The sequence below is a fragment of the Dendrobium catenatum genome, unplaced genomic scaffold, assembly GCF_001605985.2.
Source record: "Dendrobium catenatum unplaced genomic scaffold, ASM160598v2 fragScaff_scaffold_82, whole genome shotgun sequence".
In the NCBI taxonomy this organism is placed as follows: domain Eukaryota; kingdom Viridiplantae; phylum Streptophyta; class Magnoliopsida; order Asparagales; family Orchidaceae; genus Dendrobium; species Dendrobium catenatum.
Genome location: NW_021318544.1, coordinates 297693 through 320295, shown reverse-complemented (window position 1 = coordinate 320295; position 22603 = coordinate 297693). Strand labels below are relative to the sequence as shown.

Sequence of the window (22603 nt, the reverse complement as noted above, 5' to 3'; positions counted from 1 at the left end):
AGGCTTTCATTCACTTCTAATTTACTAAAATAAAATTTGGTACTTTTCTCTAAATATTTTTTTAAAAAGAAAAATTCTTTAGTGTCTATTTGCTATCCCACTTTGTGTTCTCACCATTAAAATTTTTAAATTGTCCAACAAAAGATTTTTTCAACAATCTTAATATCGTTACAAAGAGAATTTAATGATGCATGTCTCTTCATAAAAAATATAATTATGTCTAATTTTGGAAATCAAATTATTAAAAATAGTGATAGTTTATGAACTCTTTATCTTTTTCTAAGAGCAGATTTCATTTTTGAAAACTTGTCATCATATGGTGAAATTATTCTGTGAAGACGCCGAACGTTAATCGAAGACCAACCAGAATGTGCCACGTCACCCCCTACTCGGTACTGTGGCTCGGTACTGCTCGATACCACTCGGTGCCCGGCTCGGTACTACTGACGTGGCACATTCTGGTTGGTCTCTGGACTGTGAACTGCGTTCGACACTACACAAAAAAATCTCTCCCCCATATGAGGTTAAGCCTCTTAGATATCTTCAAGGCATTTGAAATCTTCAAATTTTGTTAGAAATAAAATATGTCATAGTTATATCTTTAATTTTTCAAACAAAAGACATTGCCCCTTAGTTAGAATATAGATGGTATAGTTCCTTGATATGTTTTTATCACATATTATATGATCTTTGAGGCTTTTAAATATGCTTACATTTATGATATTTTTAGATAAATAGAGGAAGTGTACCTTATGAGGATTATACCCTATGATGGTTTTAGAGGAATAAAACATATAGCTTTAAGGCTTATGCTGTAATAACTACAAATTTCATTTCACTAATTTATAAAAATTTGTCTTTGGCAGCATCGCGACATCAAGATGGGCGGCGCCTTAACTTTGAGCTCTCGAGTTTTTTTGGGAAATAATTGAGCACAACGGTGCTGGGTTAGGAGATTGATTGGTATGATATGATATGTCGATAGGTAAGAAGTGATGACTTCTTACATAACATCCACCTGACTTGTGATATATGATATGAGACTGATTCTTGAAAATAAGATTGATATGATTAAAACTGATTTCGGCTACAGAAAAATATTACGTAGATAGATGTTCTATATCGTGTATATATACATATAACATGAACATACATAAAAACTTACATAAATTTATATGATAATGTGATACATGACATGATTGATACAAGTAAATGATAAAATTTGTCAGACTGATATTAAGGGCATGTGATATATATGAATTGCATGTCATGAATTATATGATGAACATGATATACATGATATACTACATTGGCAATGGATACATTATGTTGGATATATAATATGATAATATACATACACAGACACCGTACGACAAGCATATGATAGGTGTAGAGTGATGAACATTTATAAAAACTAGGTGTCATAATTTACATAAAATGATAAATAAATTATTTTGTAATTGATGAGTATAAGAATAACATTACATACTGATCCTTTACATGGCTACTAAACACAGATTATAAGATATATAGTTGCACTAACTTTTATTACTCATATGACATGATGTTGTTCATATTAACTATTACATATTCTTGAAATTATATGTTTACACTACTTTAGATAAAATGACTACTATATATTGCTCTTATTTATTTGCTTTGATTATAATTGTAGGTCCTGATAACCTACTGAGTTGTTAGATTACTTTATGATTACTATATATATTTTTTAGGAAGCAATCAAGATCTAGTGGAGTGAGGCAAATAAGGATTCAAGTTTTATTTTATTTCCTGCATTTTTTATTTTTATTCTTTTATGGTTAGGAGTGATGTGGAAATGCTTAGGAGATGAAGGAGTTTCTTGGCTTACTAGTCATTTTAATATTATTTAGAAAACTAAAAAGATGTTAGATGGGTGGAGAAGTATTTGATAAAGTTACAAGAATGTTATACTAGAATGTGATAGTACTAATATTTCTCAAAATTAATTTGGGTTCATGCTGGGTAGGTCGACTATGGAACCTATACATATATTGAGAGGCTTGCTAGAGAAGTATATAGAGAATAAAGAGGATATACATGTGATATTTATTAAATTAAAGAAATTATATGATAAAGTTCCAAGAGAAGTGATATGGAGAGTTCTAAAAATGAAATGGGTTAATAATGTAATAAGCCAAAAAATATGAAATGTGTTTACAAAATAAAAAAAATGATTTATTTTTTAACTAGAGAGCAATAGTTCTATGCTTTAGAGGGACGGTGTTCTAGGTTTGAGAGCACATCGGTGCCATAAACTACGGCTACGGTGCTTGATGCTCTGGTCTACAATAATTTTAAATTTTACATGCAGCACTGCAGTGTTGGGTAGGAGCGCTATGGTGCTAGGCCACTAACAATGTTTATATGTAATATAATCCTAAGCCTAAGCACTAAAACCCAACCAGCCACCCTTAATTCCATGGCTTGCCAAGGAAGGAAGAGAGGGAAGGGAAGAGAAAAAAGATAGAGGGAAGCAAAATTTGGGCATTTTTTGTCTGTCATTTATGTTTAGAGATTTCTCCTAATTGTTGTAAAAGTCTACATTCATATTAGTTTTCAATGATTTTGAATTTGATGGATTTCTCCTCTTCAAAATTAATAAAAATATATTTTCTTCAGATTTATTACACTTTTATCATGTAAAATTTTGTATACGATATATATAAATATTATGGTCATTTTGACTGTAATACTATTGAATTTCACCATGTAAAATAGAAAATTTTATTTATGAAGTTATAGTACATTATATATATTTTCTTATCTTTTTTAGATTTTAATATTTTGTTGCATTTTATATATGATATTGCCTTGTATTGATTATGATATGATTGATATGAAATTAGTGAGGGATTTGCATAAGCAAGTAAGCTAGATGTTAACACTTTAATATGGGTTAGCTATTAAAATATAATACCCTATATAGGAGGGTGGGTCAATGGACTTTTCTTTAAAATTGATTTATGGTGTTATTCTGATTGTAGCCTGTAACAGATGATCGATTACATCAATGGTTAGAGGGTGATGACTCTTAATGCTTATTGAAAGTCACATATAATAATAATGATAAAATATGAAAGATAATGTTAATGATGTAATTATGTAGTGAATACATATGAAAGGATGAAAACACCATATTAAAGTTGAATGTCCTGCCTTGCTAAACTTTATACTTAATCATATATTGATGCATACATATAATGATAGTATGGGCATATGAAAGTGATAGATAGGATATCATATGAATAAATACATGTATTGATTATGTAATAGATAAGATATAAAAAATTGATGATATTGACATGGAAACTTGTATACTTATGATTCATCTATATACTCATTCATGATTTTAGTACCGATGAGTTACTTTTTATTATACAGATTTAATGTTCTACTACTTTTATTATCTTGCTGATCTGGATACTAATTACTATTATTGATTACTAAGTCACCGTCATTGGATTTCTTAAATCAGCATTAAATATTACTGCATAATATGCTAATGTTAATGATAGTTAGTTAACATTTCATTCCTTATGATAATTTATTCTTATTAGTTGAAAACTTAGGTACATATTTTTTATGTGTTCGAACAATATTTTGCTTTATATTGCTTTATTTTGATCCAAAAGTAACTCATCTTTATTCATGTTTTAAAAACATTCATTTTGACTTTTTGATTGTAATAATCTTTTATAAAGCCACTTTCATAAACAAAAATCATAAGTTGGATGTAAAATGTCAAAGAATCCTCAAAAACATTAACTCTTTTTATTAATTTCATGATTTCAACTTTGTTTGGGGTATTTTTTTTACTGTTTTCTAAAGCAACTTTTTAGTACAGAAATAAAAAAAGAATTGATCTAAAAAGCTATTTTAGACAACAATAAGAAAGATGTTACAAATGAAACCTTAATGATACAGATCAAATTCTCTTGATGATATATGATATAAAATAAAATGAAAGAGTTTATAAGAAATTAGACTGAAAAGAAATCTTTTTTATATTTTGATATGAACAATCTTTCTTCTAATTAATATTATTGATGTATTCTTTAATTATCAACAAGATTTGAGCATCAATGCTCCATGATAATTCGAACAAAGCGATGGAACATACCAAGCTTTGAGGTTTGGTGTTTTCCTCTCAAGTACTTATTTTTCAATCGTTTTGCTGAGCTGCTCTTTCACAAGCCTGGGAAAGGACTCATCCTCAGTCTGCTAGCCTTTTTGCTTTCACCTTTGGTATTCATATATAATTATCAAATCATTTATGCTATGTTTGGGACGGCTTTCATACTAATTTTTAAAGGAGCTTTTTAGTACAATTTTTTTAATTTTTTTTACTAAAAATCTGCTTTAAAAGAAGTAAGAAAGCCCTACCAAAATATATCTTATGAGAACAAACACAGCCATGTTTAGTTTATTGATCAATTAGCTTTTTTTCCTTTCAATCTTTTAGGTGTGAATTTTCTCGAAAATTGCAAAGAGTTATTTTTTGAAAATAATTCCAATGAAAAAGCATGGAATGGTGCGTGAGCACAATTTCTTTCAGGCTATTTCATCCTGTCTTTTATGCGTATTACCTGATAATTTCTACGATAAAGTGGAAGAAGGAAGCATTGTGCTTAAGCCTTCTAAGACATTCAGCTTCTACAAAAATGGCGTCGATGTCGAAGGGGAAAGACAATCAATTGATTCAGACATAGTTCTTTGCTACTGGATTCAAAGGTGATCAGAAGCTTAGAAACATATTTTTGTCTTCAAAGTTTCAAGAGATTGTGGCAGGAATAAAAGATAATGTAGCTTCTCTATATAGTGTTGTAAATCTAAGTTTATGGATTAGACTCTTGATGATTGCAAACATTCATGTTTTCCTATGACTGCCTTGCCTATTAACTTTTCAGGTCCACAAGATCAAATGCAACTCAAGCCAGCTCAAGATCCGGTAGATTTAGGTTGAGTCAAGTCTATATTTTTTCCTCTCTTGAGTCAATTATAAAAGTGGTTCCTGATGCTAAGTAACCTTGCACACACACACTTGCAGGGTTTTCTGAGTTTTTCTGTTTTGAGTATATCGGCCTGGACGATGTTCATATCAGCCAGGACGATTCAACTAAAAATAGAAACCCTAATTAGGGCATCTTGATTAAGCAGCCATCATTAAACAAATTGTCCTGGAAGATACTTGTATTTGCCAGGATGATAGGCACAAATAAAAAAGAATCATCCACCATGATCAATTTAGGTATTCTTTATTTTAAATTATCGGCCATGATGATCTCCATATCGGCCTGGTTGAAGAAGCACAATTATGCCTAAATTAATCCGGCAATTATGTAAAGCAATTAAGGATGATTGATAAGATCACATCGATTGGGCCTATCATAGAATTGGTCGGGACGATGTCCTAGATGATTAACATCGGCCAGCATCTATTCCGAGCGATGTTCAGGATGATTGTACTCAAATTTGAACTAATCGGCTAGGATGATATTGTATCGGCCTAGACGATGAAACTAATTTTCTTCTAATCATCCCAAATCATCCTGGCTGATTGAGCTTACTTTGTACTGATTGGCCAGTACGATATTCCTATCATCCTGGATGATAATGTCGGTTCTTGAAATTCTATTCAAAGGACCCAAATTTTCTCATGCATTAAGATCTTTTGCTGTTGTCTTGACCTGAGAGAGCCTAGAGGAGAGAGAGAGAGAGAGGGAGAGAGAGAGAGGATTTTGTGAGGGGGATTCACAAGGGTTGCTCCAAGCATTGTTCCACTTCTTCTTCCACTAGATCTCTTGTCCTTGGAATGGCTGGGAGAAGTAAGCTTCAGCAATCGATCGACGTTCTCTGCCTGCTTCAGGTGGAAGCAGAAGGAGTCAAGGTCCTCTGCCTACTTTAGGATGAAGCAAAAGGAGTTGGGTTCTCTACCTTACCGGGGTTAGCAAAAAGGAGGTTTTGTAAAGGCTTCTCTGCCTTGCTATGGGAGCAAAAGGAGAGTTAATTTTGTAGTGCAATACTCGGAGGGCCCCTTTGGGGTGTGGACATAGGTCAAGTTGACAGAACCACTATAAATCTATGTATTCTATTTCTATTGCTTCCACGTTATTTATTTTTTTGCACTTTGATTTCATTGGTGATTTGGTTTTAAGTTTTGTTGTGCTTTGCTTAAAGAATTTTTAAAATACCAATTCAGCCCCTATTGGTTAGCCTCGGGCTAGTTCTTAAGGGCTTAACTTCCCTAACAAACTTTCAAGTAGTATCAGAGTGGGATTCATAAAATCTAAGTTTGAAAACTTTTTGAATTTTTGATCCATGGCTAACAATGGAAATCGTAATACTACAGAAGGGTATTCTATTACCTGACCACCTTTGTTTGATAATATTCATTTTGACTTTTGGAAAACTCGCATGTCTACATTTTTATAATCAATTGATTATGGCATGTGGATGCTTGTTAAGGATTGTTATACACCTCCTACTAGATAATTGAATGGCGTTACTATTCCACTTCCTTTTACTAAATGGACTCTAGATGATAGGGATTTAGCACAATTAAATGCAAAATATTTGAACTATTTTTTCTGTGCTTTGAAATCGAAAGATTACATGCATGTTTCCACTTGCTCTACTAGAAAAGAGATTTGGGATAAATTGTGTATCACCTATGAAGGCACTAATGAAGTAAAGCAATCTCATTTGAACATTCTTTTACATGATTACAAACTTTTTCATATGAAATCTCATGAATCAATTTTTGATATGTATACGAGATTTACTCAGATTGTTACTTCTTTGCATGCCTAAGGAAGAGAACTTTCTAACTATGAAAGAGTGAACAAAATTTTAAGATGTTTGCCTTCCTCTTTTAATGCTAAAATCATTACAATTTCTGAGTCTAAATATTTGAATACTTATTTGATTGATAACTTAGTTGGCTCACTCATTGCTTACGAGCAAGGGGTGAACCAAAGAAATCTTGATGTAGGTGAGAGGAAGAAGGAGAAAACCATAGCACTGAAGGCCAATGAAACAAATTCAAATTCTTCCGGGTCTGAAAGAGAATAAGTTGCTTTCATCATTAGGCAATTCAAAAACTTTCTAAGGAAGAGTCACAAGCATCATCAGAAATGAAGAAAAGGTAAGCAAAACAAAAATTTTAAAGGTTCTTCTGATGTTGTCTGTTTTGAATGCAGGAAGCCTGGACATGTCAGAGCTGACTGTCCTACACTTCAGAATCACTCAAGTAAATAATAGAATCAGGAGAAACCTAATTTCAGAAAGGATAATAAGAGAACCCAAAAAGCTTTTTGGGCGGAGTCTGCTTCTGACTCATCTGAGCTGAACTTGAAGAGGAGACAACAAACTTGTGCTTAATAGCTGATGAGTATGAACAATCTGACCAAGAAGAGGTATGCAAACCAACCTTTGGCCAATTACTTAAAATATGTGAAAAAATCCATGCATCATTAGAAAACTTAAGAAAACTCACGCTAGTTTGAAATTGAAGTTTTTGAATTTACAAAAAGAGCATGAAATTTTGAGAAAAGATCACTTTCAAATTGATAGCAATCACATGTCTCTACTTGATGAATTTGATGATTTAAATAAAAAGCATTCTAATTTAATAATTGAGCATGGCTGTTTGAAAACTTCATATACCTCGCTTGAATCTGATTTTAAAGCTTCTACTAAAAAATATGAGCATAAAAAGCACTGTTTGGAAATTGATTTAGAAAATGCTCACTTGAGGTTTAAAACTGAATTAGATGCATGTAAGAAAAATTGGATGACACCCATATTTGATCCAAAGCTAATAACTCGGAAGAGGCATTATAACCCAAACTGATTAAGAAATCATTTTACTGGAGTTAGATGTTTTTCATGTGGCATGTTAGGACACATAGCACATACTTGCACCATGCACCGTAATACACATTGGGTATGGAGACCCAAATTGCATAATTCACTGCATAACACTCATGCATCACATTCTTCTTTTCATAAGAAGGAACCCAAATGATTCACTACATAACACTCATGCATCTCATTCTTCTTTTCATAAGAAGGAACCCAAACGTGTTTGGGTTCCTAAATCTGATATTTGATGATTTTGCAGGTGTGCTCTCACCAAATACCTCATGAGCGCATATGGTACTTAGGACTGCGGAGGCTCATGACTCTTAATTGCTTATTTTTGCTGCTTAATTAAATCTGAGATACATGATTTTTTGATCAATTCTTTACTTTTTATTTAGTTTGTTTCTTTATCTACTTTTTATCTTTTTTACTTTTATTGATTTAGCACGTTTCTTTTTGGATCATCACTAAATTAATATTTTCTCCTTATTTTTATTTTTTGAAGATTTATAGTCAATGTTTTAACATCTCTAAATCAATTAAAGGGAGAAACACCGTTGATGGTTTCCCTCTCTCTAACCTCTTTTAGTGGTATAATTTTTTTTTTCTAAACAAAAGTCTATCTCAAATTAACAACTGGTTTTTGAAATTAAGATCTTTTCTACATTGCTATAGTAATCTATCTTATATTTATAATATTCAAAGCTTTTATATATCTTTCAAATTAATTGAAATCTTGCCATTGCATTTATCATATAATTGCTAAAGTCTGCTTTGTGGTCTATTCTTTCTTATATTAGAGAGTGAGTTTCTCCTCTCTAATATCTGGAAGATCTACTCACAACAAAATATTTTTTAAGAGTTGTTGAAAAAGGGATCTATCTTGCAAGAACCAAAAATAAAAAGGCCAATGCCACGAAAAATAAAAAGATGCGCAATGACGCCAAATTGAAAAAAAATATATATACACAAAAGTGTATCAAAAATCAAAAGATGCGCTAAGAGCGCCATTCAAATTGACAAGAGGCATAAAACGAGCCCACAAAAGATAAGCTTACCCCTCTTTCAAACTTTTAAAATTTTAGAAGAATTTATGGGTTACTTGATATTTTCAAAGGCTTGATTTCAAATTCCATGATTGAGACAAATTACTTTGGTATATTATTCTATAAGATATTTTCTCTATAGCATGTTTTGAACGGATCTTTTTTTTTCCAATTAGTTTATTTTGAGTTAGGTCTTTTGTTTTCAAAACATGATTTTGCCCTGAAAGAAATCCGAGCTAGGGTTAACAGGATCGGATATTCTATCATTTTCAGATTTTGACTTTGTTAACTCATTGAACTTACAAATTTTTAAAATTTAATTATTTGGAGCATTTATCATATGCATGCCTTGCTAATTAAAAAAAAAATCATGGTTCTTTACTTGTTTTTATGTTTTTTCGTTCTTGATTGATTTTATTGTTTTTGGGCCTTGTTTGATCATCTTCATCCTTCCTCTGAAGTTCAAAATTTTGTCACATCATTCTGGCTGATACCTTTATTGTGCTGGATGATACGTTCTTTTTCCATCAAAAACTCCATCTGCTGAATATTCTTACTTTTTTTCTCTCATCGTCCTGGACGATCCTTTATAGTCCTGGTCAATATGATCGACCTCAACTACAATCATCTTAATCATCTTGGCCGATATCTTTTTCATCTAGGATGATGCATTTATTGGTAATCGTCTCGTCTGATACACCTGTTCGTCCTGGACGATACACATGTCAGCACGTTTAAAATATATAATTTCACCCGGGATGATCCATTTTTGGACAATCATCCTGGACGATCCACTGTTCATCCTGGATGATACACGTGGCACATGATTTAAAACATTTTAAATTCAGTCGGTACGATCCATTATTGAGCATCATCTTGGACGATCCACATAATTGGCCTGGACGATCTACTTTTTCAACAGTTGTCCGGCCTGACTCCTCGGGACGATCATCTATGTCTAATCATCCCGAACGATGTCTGATCAGCCCGGACGATTGGATCTCCTTTTTGACCAATCAGACTGTTCATAATAATTGCACCGGATCGTCCTGGATGATCCTGCGATCGGCCTGGACGATCTAGCCGATTCTTTAAATAGAACCCGAATTCAGCCATTTTTTCTTCACACCTTCTCTTGGGCTTTCTACTTGCTCTTGCTTACTGTTTCCTTGCTTTTTTTCTTCTAAATGGCTAGCGGAAAGCGTGCTCATCAGATGTTTGGAAGCTCCTCGAGGGGCATGCTGGACCCTCATTTTCGGGAGGCAGACGATCAGGCTGCCTACCATCGTTACAAAGAGTGGCATTACTCTCTCCCGAACAATCAATTAAGCTTATCTCTACTACCCGGTACTAGATCTTTTCACTCACACTTCTCTTTGCTTTATTCTCACCCTCGTAGTCCCCTTTAGTTTTGAACTTCTTTTTGAATTTTATGCAAACCTCCACATAAATTCTTCCTATACTGCTCTCACCTCTTATGTGAATCAACGTCCTGTCGAGATCACATATCCATTGTAAATAACCTTCTTTGTCACACCAATGCACACTTTCATGTTGGAGAGACTAGCTCTTTACTCAAAGATGCTAGGATAATCCAGCATGTCCTTCGCACTCCTGTTATTCCAAAAGTCAGGGACTGAGTCCACATCACTCAACTGCTTTCACTTACTACCTTTTATGTTTTGGCCAATAGAGATTTCAATGCTACTGACCTATTTTTTTTCTAAATTGAGCATTTAACTACAATCCATGGTTCAGGTCATAAGAGGAAACCCAATCTTTCTCTAGGACACCTCATTGCTAATGTTCTAGAATCTAAATACCAGCTTCAATATCTTTCTCCTTCCGACCTTCAGCCACCCATCTACTCAAATAGTTCCTTCAATGTCCTTCACAATACTGATCTCCCCCAAGGGGATGGGGAAGCTCGGGGGGCCGAGGAGGAGGAGGCTCACGCTCTTGTTCCTAAACATGTTCCTCTCCGCTAGCACTCACATCTAGATCAGTTGGTGGAGATATTTGATCAGTTGGAGACCCATTTTGATGCCTATGTTGCACACCAGCAGTAGCAGTATGACCAGGACATGGCCTGGTTTGGGGCACAGTTTGCTACGCTCTCCAGTTACTTTTAGCAGCCACCACCACCACCTCTGTCTGATGATCAGGGGCCCTAGTTTTTCTATCTCTCTTTAGGTTTTTTCCTAGTTTTTTTTTCTGTATTTGGTTTCTCTTTTAGTTCTATTTGCTTTAGTTTGTTTTTAGTTTCCTCCTTTTTGTGATGTCAAAGGGGGAGTAGTCTGATGTATCTTGTACTTTGAATTTTGTAACTTAGTGAACTATTTTTTTTGTCACACTATTTTTACTAAACTGCCATAACTGCTTGGTATTCTCTGCTTGTATTTGCCATAATAAAAAAGGAGGAGATTGTTGCAAATCTGAGTTTATGGATTAGACTTTTGATGATAGCAAACATTCATGATTTCCTATGACTGCCTTGCCTACTAACTTTTTAGGTCCACAAGTTCAAATGCAACTCAAGCCAGCTCAAGATCGGGTAGATTTAGGTTGAGTCAAGTCTTAATTTTTTCTTTCTTGAGTATATTATCAAAGTGGTTCCTGATGTTACATAACCTTGCACACACACACTTGAGAGGTTTTCTGAGTTTTTTCTGTTTTGAGTACATCGGCCTAGACGATGTTCATATCGGCTAGGATGATTCAACTAAAAACACCCTAATTAGGGCATCTTGGTTAAGTAGCCGTCATTAAGCAAATTTTCCTAGAAGATACTTGTATCGGCTAGGACGATAGGCTCAAATCAGAAAGAATCAACCTCCATGATCAATTTAGGTATTCTTTATTTTAAATTATCGGCCAGGACGATCTTCACATCAGCCTGGATAATGAAGCACAATTATGCCTAAATTAATCTAGCAATTATGGAAAGTAATTAAAGCTAATTAATACGATCACATTGGCTGGGCCGATCACAGAATCGGCCGGGAAATGTCCTAGACGATTGACATCAGCCAACATCTATTCTGGGCGATGTTCAAGATGATTGTATTCGAATTTAAACTAATCGGCCAGGATGATATTGTATCGGCCTGGATGATGTAACCAATTTTCTTCTGATTGTCCTATATCATCCCGATTGATTGAACTTACTTTGTACTGATCGGCCAGGATGATATTCCTATCATCCTGGACGATAATGTCAGTTCTTGAAATTCTATTTAAAGGACTTGAATTTTCTCATGTATTAAGATCTTTTACTGCTGTCTTGACTTGAGAGAGCCTAGAGGAGAGAGAGAGAAAGAGGGAGAGAGAGAGAGGATTTTGTGAGGGGGAGCTTGTGAAGGGGATTCACAAGGGTTGCTCCAAGCATTATTCCACTTATTCTTCCATTAGAGTCTCTTGTCCTTGGAAGGGTTGGGAGAGGTAAGCTTCAACAATCGATCGAGGTCTCTGCCTGCTTCAAGAGGAAGCAAAAGGAGTCAAGGTTCTCTACCTACTTCAGGAGGAAGCAAAAGGAGTCAAGGTTCTCTGCCTGCTTCAAGAGGAAGCAAAAGGAAATGGGTTCTCTGCCTTACCGGGGTTGGCAAAAGGAGGTTTTGTAAAAGCTTCTCCGCCTTGCTATGGGAGCAAAAGGAGAGTCACTTTTGTAGTGCAATACTCAGATGGCGCCTTCGGGGAGTCGACGTAGGTCGAGTTGACTGAACCACTATAAATCTCTGGGTTCTATTTCTACTGCTTCTGCTTTTATTTATTTTTCTGCACTTTGATATCTGTGGTGATTTGGTTTTAAGTTTTGTTGTACTTTGTTTAAAGAATTTTTAAAATAACAATTCACCCCCCCCCCCCCCCCCCCTCTTTCCCCCCCCCCCCCCCTCTTGGTTAGCCTTGGGCTAGTTTTTAAGGGCTTAACATCCCTAACAAACTTTCATATAGGTACTCATAAGTATTTAACTCTATCATATTAATTTGCAACAAATTAAACATCCTTAGGATAACTCACCTAACTTGCCTAAATCATTTTATGATTAAATTTTAATCAGACTATGAATGCCCTTAGGACAACTCACCTAACTTGTCTTGACTCTAGTTAATATGGGTTATGAGCAACAAGTTAGTAGGGGCAAGTGATGGTTGTTGCGTTTAATAATGTTTTTTTTTATCATAAATTACCCCAAGTTGTTCATATTAATTTTTATTTGAACCAAGTTTCTGGCTTTGCTTCCTTCATCTATGCTTCTTGTTCTAGAGTTGGGAGGAAGACTCTTTGGGGTCAACTCAATGATTTTGCTTCATCAATGAATGCCCCTTGGCTTGTTGGGGGTGACTTTAACTGTATCTCTAATACGAATGAGCGGGTTGGAGTTTAAAACTAATGGGGGGGGTGGGGGTCCCCCCCCCCCCCCCCCCCCCTAATTTTTACAATTTGGAGGATTTTAATGATATTATAATGAATTGTAATTTACATGACATTGGCTATTATGGTAGCATTTTTACTTGGAATAAGGGGAATATGTGGCAAAGACTTGATCGTATTTTTTTCAATAATCTTTGGAATCACAACTTCTCTAACACTCATATCGCTCACCTTACTTGTCCTTTTTTTTGATAAAACTGCCAATGCATTAAAAAAAAACTAAAAAAGGTACAAGCAACTAAGTGATAGAAGAACTATCATTTTCCTCCTTTAACAACGAATAAAAGGTAGGAAGAACCTAATATCCCAAAAGAAATCACCTTTCAAAGCATAGTTAGCACATCAATGAGCTAACTTATTACAACTCCTATTAACATAATGGAAAAGGATTACCTCAAACTCCTTAAGAAAGTCCAAGTCTTGTATAACATAATTATCCATCTCTCGGCCTAGAATGTCCACCGAATTTTATAGGTAAGAAATAACATTAGATTTGTCTCCTTCCACAATTAAGCCTTTAGCATTGTACATCCAGTCTTGAATCACCTTCTTCAAAGAACGAACCGCTAGCATCTCCAAAAATCCAACGTCCCAATGCATTACAGAGAAACCAAAAGCTAGCAACATCCTGCCTTTATGGTCTCTAAAAATGCCTCCAATTCCAGCTTCATTAAAGGCAAGAAGTGAAGCATCAATGTTTACTTTAATCCATCCGGGTGGTGGGGGATGCCAAATGGATGAAAACATCTTAAATTGCTAGTTGGCAACCCAATGGTCCGAATGAATTATAGAAGTAGAACATGTAGCAAATTTGATGGCATTGGTGATAATAATGCCAGTTTCAATCTCATGGCCTTCATAGATTAAAGAGTTCCTACTCTTCCAGGAATTAAATACCAATGCACAATACAAACTTACTATAAATGAATTTTCTTTTCCTTGATCCTTCAAGAAATGTATGCATTCTTTAAAACTTTTTAAAATAGGTAGATTAAAACCCGACTTCTTAGCTTTTTGGATAACCTATTTTAATTTCAAACAATCCACTGCCACATGATTTATATTTTCAATCATATTACAACCCTTGGGCAAAGGTTGTTATTATTTAATTTTATATGTAAAAGTTAATCCATTGTTGGGATGGCCTTCTTCAATAATTTCCACCAGAATAAAGAGATACGAGGATTAAGTTTCATCCTCCAGATATACTTCCAATCAAGATTTCCCATAGTCTCTGATTCCTCTATATAATTCTTGGAATGTTTAATCAATCCTGCAATTATTCTCCCAGAAAAAGTCTTCAACAATTCAATATTGTCTTCAAAATCGATGGAATCGATTTTGATGCTGCTAATGACTTTTATGATCTCTTTCCCAAAATAATCTTGAAGTTTCTCTATTTCCCAAACTCCATTTGAAATAAAGAATGAAAGATTATTAAAATCAACAATATCATTAGAAATGAACGTGGGCCATCTTTCCAATCTTCTATCCATGATCCAATTGTCCTTCATGATGTTAATTGGAACACCATCCTTGATTCTCCACTTTACAACTTGTTTTAAAGCCTTGGCTCTGCTAATTATGATCTTCCAAGCTGTAGAAGAGTTTTTCCTGTAACTCTCCTCCCAAATATTCATACCATATTTTGCTGAAATGGTTTTACTGAATAAAGAATCAGATTTCTTCAAGAAATTCCAAGCCAATTTTGCTCTAAGGGGTTCCACCGATTGTACAGCTAATTAAATGCTAAGCCCCCCTTGGTCTTTTGGTTTACGCAACTCCTTCCAAGCTACATAATGTAAACCATTAACCCCATTGCTTTTATTCCGCAAAAATTCCCTACTCATTCTATCAATCTTCTTCAATATAGAAATAGGAACCAGAGACATGGAAGTATAGAAGACATGGATTGTTTGAAGAACATCATTAATAAGTGTTATTCTACCAGCTGTAGAAATGAACTTCTTGACCCAAACGTCCAGCTTAGAAGCTGTTTTCTCCAAAATGCTAGAAAAATCTGAAGCCACACGCCTTCTTAAGGTAATTTTATTGCCCAAGTAATTTAATTCCTTGGTATCCCTGAAGCCCAAAAGCTTTGAGATAATCTTCCTCCTCCTTCTCTCCATATTTTTATTGAAAATGATAGAAGATTTAGATACATTTATCTTTTGACCTGTCCATTTGCAATAGTCATTAGTGATTTCCATAATTATCTTAATCTTCTCAATATTTGCATTGGAGAAGATCAAGATGTCATCTGCAAATAAAAGATGAGATATCCTTGGAGCCATTGGTGCAATTTTTTGCCCTACAACATTCCCTTTAGATAAAAAATCATTAGTAAGAAGTTGTGAGAAAAGAATGAATAAGAAAGGAGAGAGAGGGCAGCCCTGTCTAAAGCCACTTCTCCCTCTAATTCCTTCCAGTTCCACACCATTGATTTGAACAAAGAAAATAGGGTCAGAGACACACTCCATAATGAGATTCAAAAATCTTCTAGGAAAGGCAAAATAAATCAATACTTGTTGTAAAGTATTCCAAGCCATACTATCGTATGCCTGTTCCATATCAAGTTTAATAGCCACCAAGTTTCTTCTTGATTTGGATATTCTAAACTTGTGAAAAAGTTGTTGGGCAATAAGCATAGGTTCTGATAATGCTCTCCCTTCATTGAAAGCCACTTGCTCTTCAGTCACTAAGCCATGGATTACTTTCTTCATTCTATTTAATAGAACTTTTGCAACTATTTTGTATATTGACATACACAGGCTTATAGGTCTGAAATTATTTGGAGAAATAGAATTACTTACTTTGGGAATAAGAATCACTAAAGTCTCCTTCCACCTTGAAGACATCTTCCCAGAACTGAAGCAAAGTTGGATGGCTTTCCACACATCCATCCCAATAATCTTCCAATAAGCTTTAAGAAAGGAATATGTAATTCCATCCAATCCAGGTGAAATGTTGTTGCCAAGTTCATTAATAACTTTCTCTACTTCTTCTAGCTTGAATTCAACATCCAGGATACCACAATCTTCATGTTTCAAGATGTTTTCATTCATGGGACAATTGTCTAGAATGCAATCTCTATATTTCCATTTCTTGGAAAAAAATGAAAGAAGTTTCTTCTTATACAGTCTTCATCTTCAATTAATACTCTATCCTCATCTCTTATTTTCTTGATAGAATTCCCATTTCTTCTTCCATTCAAAAATGCATGAAAGAAGGAACTGTTCTCATCTCCTTCCTTCATCCACTTAGCTTTGGCTCTTTGTTTCCACCATGTATTCAACCTTGCAAGAGTACAGTTGAATTCCTTAACTTTGGCTCTCAGGATAAATACTTTGCTATCCGAGAATCGTGAGCTTGATGCCTCTTCCTGCTGCAGAATTTCAATCTCTTCCTTCAGCTTTTCCTTCAAAACTTCAAGCTTTTGATGCTTAGCCTTCAAAAAAATAATGCTTTAAGAACTCTAGACATTTTCTTATTTAAAGCTTTCATATCATCACCTCTTATAGATTTGGACCATGAGTTCCTAATCACAGAAGTTGCAGCTGCATATGATATCCAATCATCCTCAAATTTCCAAATTCTGGATTTTTGAACTTGATGTTGAATAATTTCAAGACAATGGGACAATGGTCCAATGCAATTCTATTCAAATGTCTCACAGTTGCTAGATTAACCATCTCCAAACTTTTGAATTCAATATGCATCTATCAAGCCTTTCTAATATCCGATCATTCTCCTCCTTTATCCAATCATTCTCCTCTTCTTTTAAGTTTTTGTACCACCAATACTAACACTTTTTCTCCCTTTAGATTTCAAAACATGTGGCTTCTTGATGAATCTTTTTTTCAGAATGTGAAAGATATTTGGGTGGTGCCTCTTGCCCCCTCGGATAATGTGCATGGGATGGTTAGATTTTGGTTTAAACTTAAGAGACTTAAGCAAAAGCTTGCTTGGTGGAATGAATGTATCTTTAAAAATATTTTTACTAATAATTTGAAAGCGGAAGAAGATGTGGATAAAGCTGAGATGGTTTTTATGCACAACTCCTCCTCTAATAACTTGACTCTTCTTAACAATGCTAAAACTGCTTTATACAAGCTGAAGGAAAAGGAAGAAGCTTTTTGGAGGCAAAAGGCTTCTTCAAAATTCCTTGTTGAAGGTGATCATAATACTTTGTATTTTCATAATATTGCTAATCATAATAAAATCATTAGGCATATTCATAAGATCACTTTGCCGGAGGGTGATGTCATTGAGGACCCCGATTTGATTACTTCTTCGGGAGCTAAATTTTTCTGTAAACTCTTTAATTCTAATTTTATTCCCAAACTTGATACTGATTACTCTTTTATCCCTGCTCTTATTTCTGAAGAGGACAATTACTTGCTCACTTAAACTCTTGTTGAGGAAATTTGGGATAACTTAAATAGTATGAACTCTGATTCTATTGTTGGTCCCAACGGATTCACTAATAAATTTTTCCAAAAATCTTGGGAAATTATTAAGGACCTTATTAATACTGTAGTTGATTTCTTTAGTGGTTCTCAGTATCCTAAATGTTTCTCTACCACTTATATTTCTCTTTTTCCTAAGGTTCATAATATTAATTTTTGGAATGATTATAGGCCTATTAGCTTGTGTTCCTTTTTCAATAAACTAATTTCTAAAATTTTAATGGGGATACTTTCTTTAATTCTTCCCAAAATCATTTCTTTGGAGCAGTCTAGTTTTGTTAAAGGTAGATCTATATTTGATAATATTTTACTTGAGCAGGAAGTGATTCATGATTTGGATAAGAAGGTTGTTGGTGGGAATATTGTTTTTAAAATGGACATAACCAAAGCTTATGATAACCTTAATTGGGAATTTCTTTATGGCATTTTAAACTTGTTTGGGTTTAATTCTCAATTTATTACTTTGATAAAAAATAGCATTGAATTTTGTTCCTTTTCTATTATTATTAATGGCAAACCTCATAGTTTTTTTCGTTCTTCTCATGGGCTTAGACAGGGTGATCCCTTATCTCCTGCTCTTTTCATTATTGCTATGAAATTATTATCTCGTGGTCTCAACCAATTTTTTAGAATGCATCCTAAATTGTATTTTCAGACAGGTGGTTCTATGCCTCTGACCCATTTGATTTTGCGGATGATTTCATTATCTTTTTCAATGGGTCTATTAAAATGTTTCAAATGCTTTTTATTTTTTTTTTAAATTTTTAGAACACTAGTGGATTAACTTTTAACAAATCTAAAAGTTTGTTTATTACTGCTAAATTGATTTCTGCTTCTCGTATTCATAGCATTGAAAGGAAAAATGGCTTAATTAAAAAGTTCCATCCTATGAAATATTTGGGTACTCCTCTATTTAAAGGAAGGAAAAAGTCGTTCTTATTTGATGATATTTTCTCTACAATTCAGAACAAATTTACAACATGGGCCTTCAATTACTTATCTTATGGTGGTAGATTGGTTCTCATTAAATATGTTCTATGTTCTATTCCTATTTATTTGCTCCACACTTTTGCCCTGACTGTGAATGTTTCGAGAAGGTTGGAGGTTCTTTTCAACAAATTCCTTTGGGGTTCTAAGGAAGGATCTAATGCTATTATTTGGGGCTCATGGAAAAACTGTTCTAGAACTATGGAAGAGGGAAAACTTGGTTTTAAAACCATAAAAGACATGGCTAAAACTTTTAATCATAAATTATGGTATAACTTTAGAGACAATAAGAGTCTTTGGGCTAAGTTTATGGTTACTAAATATTGTAGCATCAAGCATCCTTTAAATTGCTCTTTTAAAATTGGTGATTCTACTAACTGGAAAATATTATGCAATGTCAAATGGGAAGCTAAGGAGTTAATCAACGGGGCTTAGGTGTTGGTAATATTCATTTTTGGAAAGATAAATGGTTGGGTAATTTTTCTATTGATAATCTTTTATATACTCGTTATATTTCCAATTGTAAAGTTAATGAGTTTTTTACTAATGGGAGCTGGAACCTTTATTTACTTTCCATTATGGTGGCAGATTTTATTATCAATTTAATTTTGAAGGTTACTATTCATTTGGGGATGGATGATTGTATTTTGTCCAATTATTCCAATGATGGTAATTTCGGCTCTAAACAAGTTTGGAAATTAATTAAACAACATCTTCCGGCTAATTTTATTAATGTTGCTTTCTGGCATGCTAGTATTCCTCCTACTTACTCATTTCTGATTTGGAGGATTTCACATAGGTATGTTCCTGTGCACTCGATGCTTATCAAGAAAGGTCTCTATATTGTGTCAAAGTGTCAATGTTGCTATCACACTGAAAATTTGCTCCATGTCTTTTTTCAAGGCCCTATAGCGACGAAAGTTTGGATTCACTTTGAAAACTTGTTGAACGTGTTCTCAACCTTTCAATTTACTTCTATCAATTATGTGCTGAGTGAATGGTTTACTAAACTTAAAGGCCATATTTGTAATATCACTCATGTCATGATATGTGGTATGTTTGGAACAGTAAAAATGCTTCTAAACATGAGAATGTAAAAATGGATGTGAGCATTATTATTTCCAAAATTAAGCATAAAATTTATCAAATGTTTGTTGCAAAGCTTTTAAAACTTGACTCTTTCAAAGGTTACCATTATCTTTATGAGAAACGTGGCTTGAACTTCCCTGATGAAAGGGCTTAGATGACACTAGAAAGTGTTTTGATACCACTTGAAAGTTCATTGGGGATGTTAGGCCCCTTATGAACTGGCCCAAAGCTAATAAAGAGAGAGGTGAATTGGAAAAGAAGAATCTTTAAATCAAAATACAAACCAAAACTAATATCACCACAATAAAATAAGTGCAAAAATTAAATGCGGAAGTAATAAAGAAAGAACACACCGAATTTATAGTGGTTCGGTCAAACCTTGACCTATGTCCACTCCTCGGAGGCACCCTCCGAGTATTGCACTAAACTAAGTGTCTCTACTTTAACCCCCACAGCTAGGCGGAGAAGCCCTTTCAAAATAACTTCCACCTTCCCTGGTGCGGCGGAGTCGCCAGGTCCATTGACACTAAAGCGATCTTCTTCTTTGGTGAACTTCCCTCGAGACAAGCCTTGAATTCGACAGTATTCAGGTGCGAGCTTGTCAGAGCAACCATGTGGAACCCCCTCCAGACTCCCTTGAGTCCCCCCTCATAAGATCTTCTCTCTCTCAAACTCCACCCTTTCCTCACTCCCTTTCAAGCTTTCTCTCCAAGTTTCCCCCAAAAGAACGAAGCTATAATGGCTGTCAAAAACACTTACAAAGTGTTATGTCATAGCTTAAATAGAAGATCTTAAAATGAGCTCATTAATGTAAGTTATCGACATTATCATCCAGGACGATAGGCATATCGTCCTGTATGATTAGTACAATTTAAGCTCATCAGCCAGGGATGATTTGGGATGATTAGAAGAAAATTGGTTACATCATCCTGGCCGATCTCATGATCGTCCCGGACGATTAGTTTAAAACTGATTTCAATCATCCTGATCATCGCTCGAAAAAGATTCTGGTCGATGTAAATCGTCCAGGAAATCGTCCTGGCCGATCCTTGGATCGTCCCGGATGATGTGATCGTATCAATCAGCCATTAATGCTTTCCAAAGATACCAGATCAATTTAGGCATAATTAAGTTAGATCTTCCTTGATGATGTGTATATCGTCCTGTCCGATTTCCTAAAATAATGAATACCTAATCTGATCATGGAGGCTGATTCTTTCTGAATTGAGCTTATCGGCCTGGTCGATAAAAGTATTGTCCAGGCCGACCAGCTTATGACAGCTGCCTTAATGAGGATGCCCTAATTAGGGTTGCTACTTTTGGATAGATCGTCCAGGCCGATATAAATATTGTCTCGGATGATGTTACCAAAATAGTATACTCTAGCAAACAGTCAGAAAATCTTCCAAGTTACAAAACATTAGGAGCCAAACTAAATACAATAGACTCAAGAAAGTAAAAAGTGTACAAACTGACTCAGACCTAGTCTAGCCAATCTTGAGCTGGTTCCAAATTGCAATCTGATCGTGTGGACCTGAAATGTTAGTAGAAAAGTCTATCATAGAGAAATAGAAGTGTTTTCTATCATCAAAATCATAAATAATGAAAACAAATCAACAACAATCTCTCCCTTTTTGATGATGGCAAACAATTCAATTTGAATTTACAAAAAGGAACTATTTCTCCTAATCTCCCCCTCACTAGAATAACACTTTAAAAAATAGGGGAGATAAAAATATTTTTGTTGTTTTAAATTTTTTGAAAAGAAAAAATGGATACAATATCAACAGTATGTTCTCGCCCTTTGACATTATCAAAAAAAGAGGATGCACAAATAAAAAACAAAATGAACAAAAGAAAAAAAACATTTCCTAATCTAGTGAAAAAATAAATATTCTTAAAATAAGAAAGCTACCTCTTGGTTTTAATCAAAAACTTAGTAGAATTGGATTGACAACGCATAGCCCAGAAAAGGTTAGAAATTCAGAATTTGATAATCCAAACTCAAGTTCTTTAAAAAGGCTCAAAAACTTTTTAATTCAATATCTAAATCATAAGACAAATTAAAGAAAGAAACAAAAATTTTTCAAAATCCCTTTCATAAAATATTTCTTATAGAAGATTAATGCATGAATTGTTGAATCAGGAATCAAGATTTTTAAACTCAAGTATCAAAAATAACAGGGTTTTCTTAAGCTATTAAGAAGTACAGTAATAGTAAACATTAAACTTTGTGGGCTCATTTTATGCCTCTTGTCAATTTGAATGGCACTCTTTGCGCATCTTTTGATTTTTGATACACTTTGTGTATATTTTTTAATTTGGCGTCTTTGAGCATCTTTAATTTTTGGCATCATTGACCAATTTTTTTTCTTTATATGCTACCTTTCTGAAATCTTAAAAACAAAAGTAAACCCATCCTATTGATAAAGCAAATTCTTGATTAAGAAAATTATAAGTTAGATTCAATAACTTGCAAAAGATCTCTATACAATAAATAAAATGTAGGGAGATAAAAAATTTTAGTTTCAAAGACTAATTTAAAATATAAAAAATATTTTAAATCAAAAGTAGAATAACCTCTTTTAGAAAATAGAGATTGAGAGTAAAAAATATGAGTTTTCTTTCTTTGAATATTTTTAAAGAAGTCAATCACAACTTACCAAAGATTTCAA

The 22603-nt window shown here is 34.1% G+C and overlaps 1 pseudogene; it reads left to right on the top strand.

The window, feature by feature from the left end:
- LOC110093073 overlaps positions 1–22603 on the top strand; it is a 34616-nt pseudogene that overhangs the window by 5627 nt on the left and 6386 nt on the right.